Source organism: Numida meleagris, unplaced genomic scaffold (assembly GCF_002078875.1).
Source record: "Numida meleagris isolate 19003 breed g44 Domestic line unplaced genomic scaffold, NumMel1.0 unplaced_Scaffold165, whole genome shotgun sequence".
Lineage (NCBI taxonomy): Eukaryota > Metazoa > Chordata > Aves > Galliformes > Numididae > Numida > Numida meleagris.
This window is the reverse complement of record NW_018363448.1, coordinates 1,092,265-1,110,232: the sequence shown is the minus strand read 5'-3', so window position 1 is coordinate 1,110,232 and position 17,968 is coordinate 1,092,265. Positions and strand designations below refer to the sequence as shown.

The following is a 17,968-nucleotide window of genomic DNA, read 5'->3' as shown; positions in this document are numbered from 1 at the left end:
CCAGTCAGCATGGGTTTATGAATGGTAGATCCTGTTTGACAAACCTGATTTCGTTCTGTGACATGGTGACCCGCTTAGTGGATGAAGGTAAGGCTGTCAATGTGGTCTACCTGGACTTCAGTAGAGCCTTTGACGCTGTCCCCCACAACATCCTCAGGGAGAAGCTGGCTGACCATGGTTTGGATGGGCATACGTTCTGCTGGATGAAACGCTGGCTGGATGGCCGGGCCCAGAGAGTTGTGGCCAATGGAATTAAATCCAGTTGGTGGCCAGTCACGAGTGGTGTCCCCGAGGGCTTGGTACTGGTGCTGCTCCTATTCAACATCTTTATCAATGACCTTGATGAGGGGACTGAGTGTAAGACTCTCTGTAAGTTTGCAGATGACACCAAGTTGGGAGGGAGTGTTGATCTGCCGGAGGGTAGAAAGGTACAACAAAGGCTCCTGGATCGACTGGATTGATGGGCCAAGGTAAACCATATGAGCTTCAGTAGAGCCAAGTGTCGGGTCCTGCACTTTGGTCACAACAACCCCAGGCAACCCTACAGGCTTGGGGAGGAGTGGCTGGAAAGCTGCCTGATGGAAAGGGACCTTGGTGTGCTAATGGACAGTCGGCTGAATATGAGCCAGCAGTGTGCCCAGGTGGCCAAGAAGGCCAATGGCATCCTGGCTTGTATCGGGAATGGTGCGGTGAGCAGGACTAGGGAAGTCATCCTGCCCCTGTACTTGGCACTGGTGAGGCCCCACCTCGAGTACTGTGTTCCGTTTTGGGCACCTCAATACAGAAAGGACATGGAGGTGCTGGAGCAAGTCCAAAGAAGGGCAACAAGGCTTGTGAAGGGCTTGGAGAATATGCCCTACGAGGAGCGACTAAAGGAACTGGGGCTGTTTAGTCTGGGGAAGAGGACGCTGAGGGGAGACCTTCTTGCTCTCTTCAAATACCTGAAAGGTGACTGCACTGAGAGCAGGGCTGGTCTCTTCTCACTGGTGACAGGTGACAGGACAAGGGGAAATGGCCTCAAGTTGCACCAGGGGAGGTTTAGGTTGGTTATCAGGAAAAACTTCTTTACAGAAAGGGTTGTTAAGCACTGGAATAGACTCCCCAGGGAGGTGGTTGAGTCACCATCCCTGAATGTGTTTAAAAACCACTTGGATGTGGTACTCGGGGACATGATTTAGCGGTGGGTTGTTAGAGCAGTATGGTTGAGTTGTGGTTGGACCTGATGATCTTGAAGGTCTGTCAACCTGAGCAATTCTATGATTCTACTGGAAATTTAGATTTGATGACAGTTTATATTGAGGTAATCTAAACGTAGTTCTGGGGCTCCCAACAAGAAGAACATCAAGCTATTGCAGCAGGTCCAGAGGGGAGCCATGAAGATGATCAGAGTGCTGGTGTACCTCCCTTATGAGGACAGGCTGAGAGAGCTGTGGCTCCTCAGCCTAGAGAAAAGAAGGCTCTGGGAGGTCCTTATAGCAGCCTTCCAGTACCTGAAAGGGGCCTGCAGGAAAACTGGGGAGGGACTGTTTATAAGGGCATGTAGTGACACAATGAGGGGAAATGATTTTAAACTGGAAGAGGGTAGGTTTAGACTACGTATTAGGAAGAAATTCTTGGTGAAGTGGTGAGACACTGGAACAGGTTGCCCAGTGAGGTTGCGGATGGCTCCTCCCTGGAAGCATTCAAGGCCAGGCTGGATGGTGCTTTGAGGAACCTGGTCTAGAGGAAGGTGTCCCTGCCTATAGCGGGGAGTTTGAACTAGATGATCTTATAGGTCCCTTCCAACCTCAACCATTCCATGATTCTATGCTACAAAGAAACTTACTGCCTTATGTCCCACTGTCTCAACTTCCTTCAAAACAAGTAAAGTGAATAATTTTATATTCTTGTCATAATTGTATCACCGATTTGCTTCAGAAGGAAGTCAGCACTTCAGGTTAATGATGGCATTCAATAATGGTGAATTAATCCATATCAACTTTCAAATAATGCTTGTTCAACAGACTTTTTGTTATTTCTCTAAAATAATAATGTATTCTTTCCAATAACACGACATACACTGTTTGATTTGGAAGACTACAAATACAGCTTCATGCCACACAAACTGCTGTAAGAAAGGCTGAAATCACCAAACTTATTCATAACCACCTAATGTTAATATTTATGGCTGAGTCAATAAAAAAAATCCACAACTGACAGGAGTCTCTACAAGATTTGCACTCTAGGAAACATATCAATATCACTCACCCAAATGAAGAAGTTTCTTAAAATGGTTCAAAATAAATTTAGTGCAATTGAACATTCTATTTTTCAGTAACCTAAGCATTAAAAAATGTCATTTTTCATGTTTCATAAAACTCTAGGGAGGAATGTAGTTTGAAGTTGAAAACAGATATCAAATACAACCACTCTTTCAGTAACTGCTATATTCAATCAATTGAAAATACAGGACTCCTATATAGCTCCTATTTCCTGATTCCTTTAAAAGACTTTAATAAGTATATAGCTTGAAATATATTTCAAAATGAAATATATATTTCCTTGTTTTTTTCTTTCCTTGATTAATTTACATTTACTATGTTATTCTCTCCGGGCTTAGTGAGTGAGTCTGAGAGTGAGGCAAATTAATTTTCTCATTTCATTTTCATTTCTTTGTCTGTTAGTTTTCCAAAGAACAGGAGCTTTTGAAGAAAGTAAACAATTTTTGCTGAGGGTCAGTCTGAATCAGGATGTTCAACAAATGGTAGAGTTAGATACTAGGAAAAAAAATTGTTCCATTTCCTTGGGGTGAATTACAATAGGAAATACTCTTAAAATATATAGGACATTGACATCTCAGGAGATTTTCAAAATTAGCTTGGAACAGGTCAGCTGAATTATAAGCTGAAATAAATTCACCAGTAGCAGTACGTTTCCACGGCTAGTGTGGCAACTCAGTAAGGAAGAGTATTATCACAACAAAACCACATCAGACCCCATGAAAACCATAAAATACAGGCATTTGGAAAATTATAGACTTAAAGGACTTCTCCCACTTGAGTTAATTTGAGATGGGAAAAAAAAAAAAAAACCAACAAACCAACAAACCAACAAACAACAAGATACAGAGGCTTGTGTTACAATAACCTAAACTGCACAGAACTGATGTTGAAATTGATTTTTGTACAAGCTAAATATTACTGTACATGAAAAAAACCACAACGCTTAAATATTTATTTTTTTGAGCTGGTTTAGTGTACTAGGAATGCTTCACTTTTCTGTGATGATGATACATAAATTAAGGATAGAAGACTCTTGCATACTGTTTGAAGAATTTTTTGAGCATTTTAAATCAATGAAACATAAACTTAATAGTTTATTAATTTGTTTTCTAGACTAATACTAGTTTATCATGCATGTACTCAAGTTTTATGGAAGCAAAAACAGTCTTAGAATATTAGCCACTATTTGCATTGTAAGCTTTTAGGAACTCTGCAAGATACTGTAATCTTATTGTGTATCTACCTAAAAAAATTACAATCTTATTTTAGTTAATTTTCTTCAGTTACTTAGAAAATGGCACTAGTGGTGCCATTCTCTTAGAGCTGTGAAAATTCAGTAAATAAGTCATCTTTAATTGATACATTTTATATCATTAAAACATTATTGAAAAGTACTGTGTTGACAACACAATTTCTTCTCAAAGCAGCGAGGTGAGCCTGAAGAAATACTGGGAGCTAAGGAGCACAAGTGTTTAACTACTCTGATATACACACTGGGTCATGGTCTGTGCTGAAATGGAAGATGAATTTTCAGACTCTCAGCCAGACAACAAGAGATGGATTACAAGGGCTAACAAACCATTCTGTTTCAAATGCCTGTACATACCTAGAAAGCTTTGGAACAGTACGTTTATATTTATGTGATGAGGAATATTAAGAAAGGTAGAACTAGAAGGACAAAAAGAACTTTTTTTGCCAAAAACCTTTTATTTCTCTTTCTTTGAGAGGTTTCTGTTGTTTCCCAGTCTTCTTTAAATAACAAGTGCAACTGCTTGAGCTTGACATCACAGGGAGCAATGGTGAAAATCAACAAACTGCAGTGTAAACAGAGAAGAGTGTATGTCTTGGCCTCTGTTCAAGGCCTTGAGGAGCCTAGTTCTGGCTGTAATAATTTTGTCTTCCATCTTCCAGTGGTATGCCGGTGTACACTAAAAAAAGCATGGCCAACAGGTCAAGGGAGGTGATCCTCCCCCTCTGCTCTGCCCGGGAGAGGCCACATCTGGAGTACTGTGTGCAGTTCTGGATTCCTCAGTTCAAGAAAGACAGGGAACTTCTAGAGAGAGTCCAGCGGAAGACCCCAAAGATGATGAAGGGCCTGGATCATCTCCTGTATGAGGAAAGGCTGAGTGACCTGGGGCTGTTCAGCCTGCAGAAGAGAAAGCTGAGAGGAGGTCTTAACATGCTTATAAATATCTGACGGGAAGAAGTCAAGTGGATGGGGGCAGGCTCTTTTCAGTAGTGCCCAGTGATAGGACAAGAGGCAATGGGTACAAACTGGAACACAGGAAGTTCCAGGTAAAAATGAGAAAAAAACTTCTTTACTGTGAGGGTGATTGTCTCGCTCCAATTATAGGAGGGAGATAAGGTTCTTTTAATATATGTGTACCAGATCCAATGGCGAGATTAAGACACAACGGGTCAAATGTTTGGCTGTCCAGTTTAATACAAATCCTAGTCACTAAGGGAAATGGGAAGGGAAGATGGCTGATAGAAAAGAGATAGGAAATAAAAGCAAGGAGTCTTTGCAAAAAACAGGAGAGAGAGAGTCACCACCGGGATCCCAGCGTTGCTCGTGGTTCAGGTATTGATCTTCAGTAGTGATGGGTCATTGGAGTTTTACAGTTGATGATGACTTCCAACAACAGCACAAACTTACTTATAAGTCCAAAGTGGTTGAGTCAGCTCTCTTTGGTGTGACAGCTCAAATCCAAAATGGTGGAGTCAGCTCTCTTTGGAGTGGCAGCTTCTGTCTTTGGGATCTCAGCAGAAACTCCTTTGTTCCTATCTTCCAGGCCTTGCCAGCAGGTAATAGGGAGCAGAGAGGTGCCCACCTGCATCCTATTTTTCACAGGATATGATGGTATCATTCCCCAGTCTCCCACACCAAGCTGGAGTTATTTGGTTACAGGCCAGATCTTCTGCTAGTAAACATTCCAGAGAACTCTCATCCAAAGGCAAACAGCTCCGAAGGAAATGCTTTCAAATGTCCACAAAGTAATACTGATTGCCACATGGTGACTCCCACCACTCACTCGATAAGTCAGTTAGGGTCTTATCACAAAAAATACCTCAGAAAGCAAGCTTTGAGCCAAGAAAAAAAGAAGGGTTCAGACAGCGCTAGAGCACTGGAACAGGCTGCCCAGTGAGGTTGTGGAGTCTCCTTTTCTGAAGATATTCAAAACCTGCATGAATACTTTCCTGTGCAACCTGCTTTAGGGATCCTGCTTCAGCAGGGTGTTGGACTAGATGATCTCCAGAGGTCCCTTCCAACTCCTACAATTTTGTGATTCTGTAATATTAATAACTGCTTTAGTCCTATTAACAATAGAAAATAAAAAACAAGAGATTTGATTTTTTTCTCCTCTACCAAACTCTGACACAGAAATAAGAGACATTGCTAATATTTACTATTTTTTTAAACTTGAAAAAAGTAATAATAATAAAAATACAATAAGCAATATATTTACTTCTATGGATTTTCAAAGTAAATAAAATAAGCTAATTTTGAGGGGATGTTTTCCCTTACATAAAAAGTATAAGGTATATATATATTAATTCTCATAACTCAAAAGATACATCTGTACTTTAAAAACACAGTGAAAATGCAGTTACCTAATTTAACTTGGTACGAGCTACTTTCTCTTGGCTTTTTGACCAGAATATATAAAAACAGTATGGAAACTCCTAAAAATGAAAAGGAACATGTCAGAGAGCACCAAGAGAGAATATCTAAGGTTTACTGCATATAAATTGTTAATGGAATTTTGCATTAATCCGTACAAAGAGAGTAATACCTTGACAATCAAAAAAGTGAGATTTTCAGTTTACTGACAAAACACAAGTAGGTAGTTCTATCCAGAAAAAAAACATATTTGAACAGCATTTCAGAAAGAATCTCCTGAAGTCCTAAGAACCTGATTTTGCACTTTTAGTGCTGTAGAAGTCATTAAGATAACTACTCAATAACTTCTTGAAAGCCCAAAGACTAGTATAGACTATTCAACTCTAGCTGTGGTGTCCCTCTACATTGCAGGGGAGTCGGACTAGACGGCCCTCAGAGGTCCCTTCCCACTCTAAGGCTTCTATGATTCTATGAAAAGGTTCTCTTAAGAATTTTTATCTTGTACATTCAAAAAACTCCACAATTTGATTTATGTATGTAACAGTCTTCAGCCACGATAATACTGCTATTGCGCTCTTCATAACCGCCCCGCCCCGCCCCGGCAGTGCGCTAATCCACCCACGTGCTTGCACCGGCAGCCAATCACAACCCGTCAGCACCGAGCACGCGCGCGTATGCGTGCAAACGGAGCAGGAGGTGGGCCGGAGAGGTGGGTAGGCGGGGAGCGTGAAATCTGGAGTTGGGTGAGGGCACGCCGCGTTGGGCTCGCTTATGGGGGATGGATTTTACGAGTAGAGAGTGACAGGCTTGTGTGTACGGCTTTCACGGTAGCGTTGGGGACGTCAGCAACCCTAACGACCGTGCCGGCGTCTGACAGGGGCGGTCGCTGAACGGCTGAGGTGGGATGTGGAAGCCGCATTCCTTCTCGTTCTGTGAGGGTAGCTTTCTCGCATTGGCTGAGACTATCAGAGAGTGGCAGCCACTAATTCCGGCACCCTCACCTTCTTCTCTGGGCCGCTTGTCCCGGCCTACTACCTATGGTGGTGGAACCGCGGGGGCTGCTGTAGGTGCTTCTCTCCTGAGACCTACCTTTACTTGCTGTGCTGCGGACTGGTTGCTCCTTCGTGCTGCCTAAGGGCCAGGCCCACCTGGGCACCTGTCACACCAGTAACAGTGGTCATGGACTGCAGGCATGTGGCTATGGGAATGCTCAAAAGGAAGTTATAAAAATACTTCGGTGGAACTGTACCATTTTCCAGTCGCTGCACTGGAAAGCTGATGGCAGTGGAAAGGAGAGCCTTGTAGGTAGTCCTCTAGCCCAGAGCTTTGGAAATGGCCTCTGCCCATCTGCTTCTGAGGGGAGAGTGTTTGTGACCAAGGTTTCTGACATTATCAGAAATCTTACTTTGTGGGGAAATACCTTGTAAGATTTTCAGTGTTGACTGTGTACCTAATATCTGTTTGTATAAAGGGTGTTAGGTATTGAAGTATTTCTGAAAACCTATTTGAATACTTGGGCATCTAAAAACTTTCCTATAAATCTAGCATTTTAAATTTAAGCATTTTAGTACTGTAGATTTCTCATTTTTATAATAGGTCTGACTGGCTCCTCTTGATATCTCAGCATCTGAGCTTTACCTTTTGCTCTAAGATAGCTCCTTCATGAGCTCTGTATGTAGCTTTAGCTCTTCTCAGCAGGCTGTAATTCTGTAAGCAGTTTCTGTCTGAGTAATCAGCTGACTGCTGATCATTTTCAAAGAGTGTTTGTAAGGTAGACGATGTCTTCTAACAAGTGCAGTAGTGACCTTCATGCTGATAGGACTTGAAAGGAGTAGGAAAAAAAGTCACAGCAGTGTTCAAACAAGAGATGCCTGAATGCTCAATAAATAGAATAGAGCCTTTCTCAGAACCTCTTAAAAAGATGCTTGAAAATATGGTGCAAATTTATTTTACACTATTTTGAAATAAAAACTGTTAAGTATAGGAGAAAAACATACATGCTTTTGTGCATAGCTTCAGCAGTAATGCCTTTTGCTATTTGTCTAGAACATTACAGTCTCCAAATGCTGATTCCTTCTGCCTTGAAGCTGAGGTGATATTGTAGCTCACCTGAGGAGGTGTGGATTTTCTCCACACTAAATTGAGACAGTGGACATGAAAATAGTCACTTTTGAATATATTTTCATCCAAATCTTTATTCTGACCATTGCTATAATTAAGTTGAAGGATCCCCTCCAGTTTGATTTTACCTGGATATAGCAACAACTGAAAACTGATTATACCTGGTGACCCATTCACATCTGTGATGTTCACATTGATTTTGAGATGCTGATCGGTCTTTACTAGAACCCTGAGTGCAGTTTAAGTACTTCTGTACTCAATTACTCACTCCTCAGTTGTTGTCTGGTTGTCTTTGAATGCTGTAAACCAGCTCCTTTATATCTCTTCCCAGGTGACACAACTACAGCCAGACATCAGTGATGAAAATATGTGTCTAGGCAGTCTAAGCAGTTTATGTGGTGTCAGGCTGATGTTCAGGGTGATGACAGCTACATAGATTTCTGAGTGCCAAAATACAATTATGCTACAATGTGTATTTCTGCTCCAGAGGAACAAATGGTAGCAGTCCTAAGAGCAATAACTGGCATTCTCCAAATGTTTATAGAACTGCTAAGACATCTAAGTAGGGTGCATGTCTGAACAGTTGGCTTGGCTCCTCCTGGCTTCCTGAAAGCCAACTTCCATGAAGGATTGCAACACCAAATGGAAAAAGTTTGTGGTATGATGGAAACAAGTTTTCTGTGAATCTTTAGAGCTCTCAGTACCTTCTTTCTCACGTTATCTGAGTCCATGTGGATTCACAAGGTGGTTGTTTCATTCTGCAGTGATCTGGTATGCTTGTGTTCTGTAATCTGCTATTGTCAATCTGTGCAATTTTTGATTCCTTTAAATACTCATATAAGAAAGATCTTTCTACTTAGATAAAAGTAATTTGATCATAATAATAGAGGAAAATAACTGTTGTTAAACCTTCTTTACAACTATATTTTTTCTTTTGCCTAGAGCTTTTTCACTAGTATGGAGGGCTTCAGATTGCAGACAGTAAATTTTAAATCATGCAGATTAAATCTACCTTTAAGTATACTGTAAGTGATAGACTATCTAGACTGTGCTGCAAGTTGGTTTTCAGACAATGTATTTTAACCCATTACATTTAATCTCTTTTTTACTTACATATTTATCATAATAAGAATGCATCAGAATTGAAGGCAGGAGTTATTTTTCTGTCCTATAAAAATTTATAATTGATATGCAGATAACCATCACTTGCGCTAATAAAAAGAAATAGTTTAAGTTTTAGGCTCTAGTATTTCTGATAATGCCTGTTGCAGCCATAATCTCTTTCCTTTATTCCCTGTATATCCCTGAAACAATGGTACCTGCTTTCCAGACTTGAGTCTCCAGAAGTGGTGCAATTTAAACATAAAGGATTTAAGTTATTTGTAATTTTCTTAATGTAGAATAACATAGCATGTAGAATTTCTTAGCATACAGTGGAAATTGTATTCTTTCCTCCTAAAGAGTTTGGGATGAATTTTTCTTTTATGAGATAGCAAGCTTTTGCCCTTTAAATTATTCAGTTGACGGGCTTATTTTTGGAATGACTGAAATGAATTTTTAGGCTTCTACACATTGTTTCAATGAAGCGAAGTCTTAAAAAGAAAAATTTGGTCTTAGGGTATGTAGAATATGTTTGGAGAAGTAGAATTAAGTTATCCATGCTTAAAAAAAGAAATGCAACCTTCTGAAGTAAAACTTAGTTAATTTACTTAATTGATGTACGTTTACTTGTTCAAGTCACGATGTCTATTCCCAAATAGATTTTAAGGATGGCATTGTGACAGAACTATTCTGCAGTTTTTCATAAGCTGATTGTGGGATGTGTCAGCCTTAGCTTGTTTGCATATATAAGGCTAATATTTCATGTTGATCATGTTGTTGTAGGAATTGTCTAGTAAACTTTTCAAGCCTTTGAAACAGGAATGGGCATAATAATTATAAAAGTATTCTGGATTCTTAGAAGGAAAAACATGTTTCTAATGCCTGTATACATTTGAGCAGATTTTTATACTCAATGTCATGTGCCGAACAGTTTGAAGAAAAATCAGTTTGCTTTTTATTACTTGTCATTAATGTGATCACAATTCATTGTTTATATGTATTTCAGCTAAGAATATGGAAATGACTATAGTTTAAATGGCTAACTTTAGTCTCTATAAAATAAAACTTTTATTATGTTTTTTGAAGTTCTAAATTTCATTTAACAAAAAAATCACTGTGCTAGTTCAGTATAAAAAAAAAAAGTAATCTCAGCTAGTTTATGGAACACTGAGACAGGATTATTATTTTAGGGTAACACTACCAGCTTCGATAACACTTTTAAAATATAGTTTTCATTTATTCAATACTTTCTTGATCAAATAACCAAATTTGAATCTTTTAGCTATTTTCTGACACCAAATGGCATCTTAATGCTTTAGTATTAATTAGGTAAGTTTTCAGATACAGTGAAATATGAGTTGAGTCTTGTCCAATTCTTTTACCTTTGAACTCCTGGGAATATTACTTCTCTTACTTTAGTACAGTCCTTCTGGAAAAGATGGAAGATCTTTGTGCACAGTTGTAAACTAATCTTACATGATTATGCTACAGTGTGGTGGGTTTTTTTGTTTGTGTGTTCTATTGTTACTGTTTTTGTTTTTCTTTAGGAAAAAATAATTTAAAAAGTTACACTGGTAGCAAGGACGTTTCCAAATTGTGATTCTTGCTTCTATTCATCTTCCCTTTGAACTGTATAGGAGAATAACTTGTACCAGAGACTAGCGGTCTAGTGGACAAGTCAAATGAATGTTCTGAGCATTTGAGAGAGGAGTCCTCGGTGAGGACACTAAATAGATGTGAGCTCAAGGGGATGACAAGTATTTGCTCTAAGCTATGGACGTTCCTAGAAAATAACTATTGTAGAGGCTTACTTTTGCATGTGTTCTTTTGTGTGCTGTCACGAAGGTTAGAATTAACCTGTAAGAAGGTTAGCAGGTTTAGCAATGCTTCATCTATATGTATGCAGAATAAGTACTCCTTTCCTGGAAAGTCTCATTGCTAATCCTTGCTGAAGTTGGGATACATGTTTTCCTGATACTGTCTGGGGCTTTCCATGACTTAAAGGTCTCTCTGGCAGGAGTTACTTGCTAAGCCTGGCTGCAGAGGTATATGGTAGTATTACTGTTACATTCTGGAAAGAAATTGTGCTGAGATTGCGCTGTGCCTTCATTGAGTGCATTCTTACAGATTATGGTATATAGGTGCCTGCTGTGTGGGAGGAATTGGGCTTCTGAATTCTCTGATGGTCCACATAATTTCACGAGGCACATCTCCTTTAATGTTGAACAAAGTTTAAGATTTTGGAAGCATGAACAGATAAATAAGGTTTCCTCTGGCTTTAGGTCAGCATCTCAGAGGAACTGTAATACCAGGGCAACATGATTCTGCAGTATGTGATTATGTAAGTATGTCCCAGTTGTTTCATTGATGCATGACAAAACATTAGAGAAATTGTAAAAAAGGCAAATATATTTCAGTGTGTTCTTTCCCCCGCACCAGTTGAGGCGAGCTGACTCCATTTCCAAAACAGATTTTGTCCCACAAAGTCAGTAGTTGTTATGTAAGAAAGAATGGTGGAGTACAATTTTCAGTTTCTTTTGGTAGAATTTGTACTTTTTGTCACTGTTTCCTGTGACAGGCTTTGTAAATTTTTAATTTCATTAATGCTGCTAATAGTGATTTCAGGAAGTGTAAAATATTTTTAATTTTTGTTATTTTAATTTTTTAATTGCATGTAAAAAAAAAAATCAGTGTGGTTACAAACAGCTAATCATTGGCATTTTCATTAAAACTTATGAGACCACTTGTCTTAGAAAAGCATTTGCAGGATATGGACTGTAATTTACCTTTTTACAGTCTGTAGAGGGATGAGAAAGCATCATAGTGCCATATAGTAGCTGTGCTTGTCCATATCCTGTTTTGAAAAATAATTAAGGAGCTGAAGGCTTTCTGAGAAGTTGATTTTTTTTGTTTATTTCTGATGCTCATTAGTTTTTTATAAAATGATTATGATTAAAATATTCTCAATATTAAAAAAATGGCAGATGCTTTGAAATGTAAATTGCTACAGACAGAATATTAATATTGAAGGAATTTTAAATACGTAGTTTTAGGAATGTTTTGTCAGAAGATGGTTTTTCTCCAGTTCCACTAAGAAATAATACATAAAGCCAGAGGATTATGTTAATTTACAAAGATACTCCTGGCTATTCTGTATAATATTCCATATATAGGATTAACCTATATACATTTTTAAACTATTATCCATTTTAAAACTGTAACAACTTCAATATTTCTTGAATCAATTCCTCCATAGACTTGAATTATTTTTAATAAACTTGTTTATTTAAATCTCTTGCTCTTCTCCAAATCTGATCTTTTTCTATTGAATAAAATGAATAATCTGATATTGCTATTTTGTAATAGTATATTATAATGAGATTTCCAAAATGAGTTGTCTATTGTTGAGAAAGGTCTTTATCTTCTTGTATGAATATCTTTTGCTTTGTTTGGTGTAGCAGCTCTTGTTTGAAATGTCTGGATTTAATAAAGACAGTGTTTTTACTTGATGTCTTTCAAAGTTTTATTTCCTCTCCACATGGCAGTTACAATTAGTGTATGAGTAGCAGTAAGGAAATGGAAAGGATTTGATCTATGGTGGCGAGTGATAGTCCTGTTTTGGTGAAGAACTAGTTACACCTGATGTAGAACTGAACAGATTTGGTTGCTTTTATGTTCTAACAACCACAAAAAGGAGGAAGTGAGGAATTATTACTTTTTCTTTTTTTTTTTTTTTTGGGGGGGGGGAAGATTGTTCCCAAAATGTTGTTCCCAAACAGCTTAAGTATGAGATAAGAGAGAAATACACTGTGTAGTCTTCTGTGATCAGAGAAAACTAATAGGACAGTTGGTGTCCCTTTGAAATCTGAGCGTCATAGAATCACTGAAGTTGGAAAAGACCTCCAAGATCACCCAGTCCAACAATCCGCCTGTCACCCATGTTTCCCCACTAAACCGTGTCCCTCAGTACAACATCCAAATGTTTCTTAAACACCTCCAGGGACGGTGACTCTCCCACCTTCCTGGACAGCTTGTTCCAGCACCTAAAAACTCTTTTGGAGATGAAATTTTTCTTTATGTCCAACCTGAATCTCTCCTTGCACAAGTTGAGGCCATTCCCTCTAGTCCTGTTGCTACTTATGTGAGAAGAGGCTGACTCCCACCTCACCAAAACCTCCCCTCAGGTAGTTGTGGAGATTTATAAGGTCCCCCCTGAGCCTTCTCTTCTCCACACTAAATAATCCCAGTTCCCTCAGTCACTCCTCATAAGACTTGTGCTACAGACCCCTCACCAGCTTCACTGCCCTTCTCTGAACATTCTCCAGGGCCTCAATGTCTTTCTTGTAGTGAGGGGCGCAAAACTGAACACAGCACTGAAGGTGTGGCCTTGAGCAAGGCATTGAAAGGTTGCTGATTTGATATGCATGATTGAATGATTGTTGAGCAGTACAATGCAGGCATGTACTGTCCTGTTTCTGATTGTCAGATGTGGTGTTATCTGCAAAATAAGGTTGCTAATAACCTGTGAAAAGCAGTGTAACTAAATTGAGTTACTGTGTATCATGTTTCATCAGCTGTTTCCTGTAGGTGTTGTGTCTGAATGCACAGGTGTAGCTCATATTTAAAAGACATGCATGTGATTTATAAAGTTTTTAGGTGTTAAGGGATGAGCAATTGGGTTTAGGTATTTTTTAGGAGACATCACTTGCTGTAATAATTGGTGAGATTTATATTCAGAGTACCATGGAGATAACAAAAGTGAGTTTGTATATTAAAGAAGCACATCTATGTGAATTAATGTGTTTAAGAGAAGAGGTAATAAGAGTGCTATATGACATTGATTATTTTAAGCAAGACTGCTTATGTGGCCTGAAGGTAAAATTTGAAGATTCAAAATAGTTTCAGACTTGAAAATGGTTTTTTGATTCTAGGTTGTTGCAAATAGCTGAGGAAGCGAACTAATTTTTATTTCAAATAGGAGACATGAGAATAGCAGCACTTCGTTGCTAGTTAATCTGTTTCAAGGCTATTGAAAGGGTAGCTTTTCCCATGAGGACACATAACACTGGCTTTGTTTTTCTGTTAATGTTTAGGAAAATCTTCCAGGGTGGTTTGTACTTAGTATACTTGCGTGTACTTGTATTTAGTGACACGACATCGAGTCCTTTAGCTCAGCTTGCAGTGATACTGGCAAACTAAGTCAGATTGAGGTACAAAATTGCTAAAACAAAAGTGAAATGATTTGAACATTGATTTAGATTACATATTACCAGTTTACTTTTGAAGTAGTGTTGATGTCTGGGTGAATAGTTACTGATTTCCTTGACAAGCTAAAGACAAATAGCAGATTCACTCTTACACTACTCTTCTGCTTTCTGTTATATGTCCTGTAGAGTGATTTCTTTTCAGATCCTTGAAAGCCAGAAAACTCATCAAACTACTTACTTTTGTGCTTGTACTTGATCATAATTTCTCTAGCTTTTACTGCACTGTAATTTCTTGCATGGAACTGACTGTCTGGTAAATAAGGTGGTGTTGAACCATACTGCTGATAGAAGAACCTACTATTAATTAAATCTTAAGATGTACAGTTGTAGAATCATTAAGGCTGGAAAAGACCACTAAGAACATCTAGTCCAACCATCAACTCATCACCACGATGCCCACTAAACTATGTCACTCAGTACCACGTCTGCATGTTTCTTGAACACCTCCAGGGACAGCGACTCCACTACCATTCTGGGCAGCCTGTTCCAATACCTCACCACTCTTTCTGAGAATAAATTTTTCTTAATATCCAACCTGAGCCTCTCCTGGGACAACTTAAAGCTATTACCTTTTGTCCTATTGCTAGCTATCTGGGACAAGAGGCCCACCCCCACCTTGCCACAACCTCCTTTTAGGTAGTTGTAGAGAGCAGTAAGGTCTCCCTTGAGCCTCCTCTTCTCCAGACTAAACAGTCCCGGTTCCCTCAGCCGCTCCTCATAAGACTTGTGTTCCAGATCCGTCACCAGCTTTATCACCCTTCTTGGGACATGCTCCAAGGCCTCAATGTCTTTATTGCACAAAACTGAACACTGTACTCAAGGTGCAGCCTCACCAGTGCCAAGAATAGAGGGATGATTGCTTCCCTGGTCCTGATGACACTTCTGATACAAGCCAGGATGCCATTGCCCTTCTTGTCCACCTGAGTACATTGCTGGTTCATGTTCAACTGGCTGTTAACTAATAATCCCAGATTCTTTTCCACCACACAGCTTTCCAGGCACTGTGGCGTTGCCTGGGGTTGTTGTGACCACAGTGCAGGACTTGGCATTTGATCTTGTTGAAGCTCATACAGTTGGCCTCAGCCCATGGATCCAGCCTGTCCAGATTCCTCTGTAGGGCTTTCCTACCCCCAGGCAGATCGACACTTCCTCCCAACTTGGTGTCATCTGCAAACTTACTGACGGTGCGTTCAATCCCCTTGTCCAGATCATCGGTAAAGATACTGAAGAGGGCTGGCCCCAGTACTACCCCCTGAGGAACTCCGCTAGTAACCAGCTGCAAGCTGGATTTGACTGCATTCACCACCACTCGCTGGGCCTATCTGTCCAGCCATTTTTTACCCAGCAAAGATAGCCTTATACTGAATTCAGGTGGACAGGCCTGTAATTCCCTGGGTCCTCTGTACAGCCCTTCTTGTAAATGGCAGTCGTACTAACAAGCCTCCAGTCATCCAGGATGTCCCCGCTTGACCAGGACTGCTGATAAATGATGGAAAGTGTCTTGGCCATCACTTCTACCATCTCCCTCAGTACCCTTGGAAAAGTACCTTTTCCTGGGAACCTGTGACAGTCCAGGCGGAGTAACAGCAGTTTATCTGTAAATTGGTTTTGAGCATAGAGAACCGTATGAAGAAGAATAAGAACAAAACCTCTTTCATTACTAAATCTTCATAGAATAGGGGATACCAATAAGTATAAATCAATTTAGAAAAATATTGGTTATGGAGTGATTTATTTGACACCTGTTACCCAGTACTGTGTAAAGCTTTTGTTGCTTACTGAACTTTCTGTACAGGCTGTAGTTTCTCAAGTTTTCCTGACTCACAATTAAATATGGTGTAGTACTCACTGATTTTAAGTTCATTTTGTGCCTCTTCAAGATTTTTGAATAAGATGAATATAGGTAAAAGATATCTAAAATTCTGTGTAGTGTTGCCAAACTTTCATCTAATTGCTCTTTCCAGTTAAATATTTCCTCATGAAATACTTTGCCAAAATGTGCTACTAGAATTGAGTTCATTTATTTTGGGGTGGGACTAGAGGGAAGGATTGGAATTGCATGACTTTAAATGTTAGTGCACTTCTACATTAATTACCTAAATTATCTAAACTACAGACCAGTCAGCTTCACCTCCATAACTGGAGAGGTAATGGAACAGCTTGTGCTGGATGCTATCTCCAGGCAATTGGAAGAGAAGAAGGTCATCAGGAGTAGTCAGCATGAGTTCACTAGAAGGAGGTCATGTTTAACCAACCTCGTAGCCTTCTATGATGTCATCACTGGCTGGGTTGATGGGGGGAGAGCAGTGGATGTGGTCTACCTTGATGACAGCAAGGCATTTGATACTGTCTCCCACGACATCCTTGATAATGAAGCTGAGGAAGTGTGGGATAGATGAGTAGATGGTGAGGTGGGCTGAGAACTGGCTGACTGGCAGAGCTCAGAGGGTTATGATCAGTGGTGCAGAGTCCAGCTGGAGACCTGCATTTAGCAGTGTTCCTCAGGGGCCGGTGCTGGGTCCAGCATTGTTCAACATCTTCATCAATGACCTTGATGAGGGGATACTGTCCACCCTCAGTAAGTACGACGATGATACGAAGCTGGGAGGGGTGGATGACGTACCAGAAGGCTGTGCTACCATTCAGCAAGACCTGGACAGACTGGAGAGCTGGGCAGCAAGAAACCAGATGAGGTTTAACAAAAGCAAGTGTAGAGTCTTGCACCTGGGAACAAATAACAGCAAGAGTCAGTACAGGCTGGGACATGACCTGCTGGGGAGGAGCTCTGCGGGGGACCTGAGTGTCCTGGTGGATGACAAGTTGGCCATGAGCCAGCAGTGTGCCCTGGTGGCCAAGAAGGCCAATGGCATCCTGGGGTGCATAAAAAGGAGCGTGGCCAGCAGGTCAAGGGAGGTGATCCTCCCCCTCTATTCTGCCCTGGTCAGGCCTCACATGGTATATTGTGTCCAGTCCTGGGCTCCCCAGTACAAAAAAGACAGGGATCTCCTGGAGAGAGTCCTGCAGAAGGCCACAAAGATAATAAAGGGCCTGGAGCATCTCTCCTATGAGGAAAGGCTGAGCGACCTGGGTCTGTTCAGCCTTGAGAAAAGAAGACTCAGAGGGGGTCTGATCAATGTCTATGAATATCTAAGGTGCAGGAGGCAAAGGGATGAGACCAGACTCTTTTCAGCATTCGGCGGGGAGAGGACAAGGGCAAACGGCCATAAGCTCGAGCATAGGAAGTTCCGCACCAATATGCAAAGGAACTTCTTCACGGTGAGGGTAACAGAGCATCGGAACAGGCTGCCCACAGAGGTTGTGGATTCTCATTCTCTGGAGACATTCAAGACCTGCCTGGACACCTACTTCGGCAAACTGGTCTAGGGAGCCTGCTTTGCAGGGCGGTTGGACTCGATGATCTCTAGGGGTCCCTTCCAGCCCAGCCCCTACAATTCTATGAGAAAATTTTTCTCTTACATATATTTTGTTTATTGCATAGTATACTACAGATAGTACAGTCTTTTCCTTTTTCCTTTTTCCCTTTCCCTTTTTCCTTTTTCCTTTTTCCTTTTTCCTTTTTCCTTTTTCCTTTTTCC

At 40.3% G+C, this 17,968-nt stretch overlaps 1 protein-coding gene across 14 annotated transcripts in view; it reads left to right on the top strand.

Moving 5' to 3' along the window:
• The first annotated feature begins 6,542 nt into the window (after positions 1 to 6,542).
• The window catches only part of LOC110390642 (coiled-coil domain-containing protein 91-like), a 79,921-nt gene continuing 68,495 nt past the window's right edge, over positions 6,543 to 17,968 (top strand). For all 14 annotated transcript variants that reach the window (XR_002433799.1, XR_002433798.1, XR_002433804.1 and 11 more), the window contains exon 1: positions 6,543 to 6,592. The gene's annotated coding sequence lies outside the window, so the exon portion shown is untranslated. The remainder of the gene's footprint in view (positions 6,593 to 17,968) is intronic.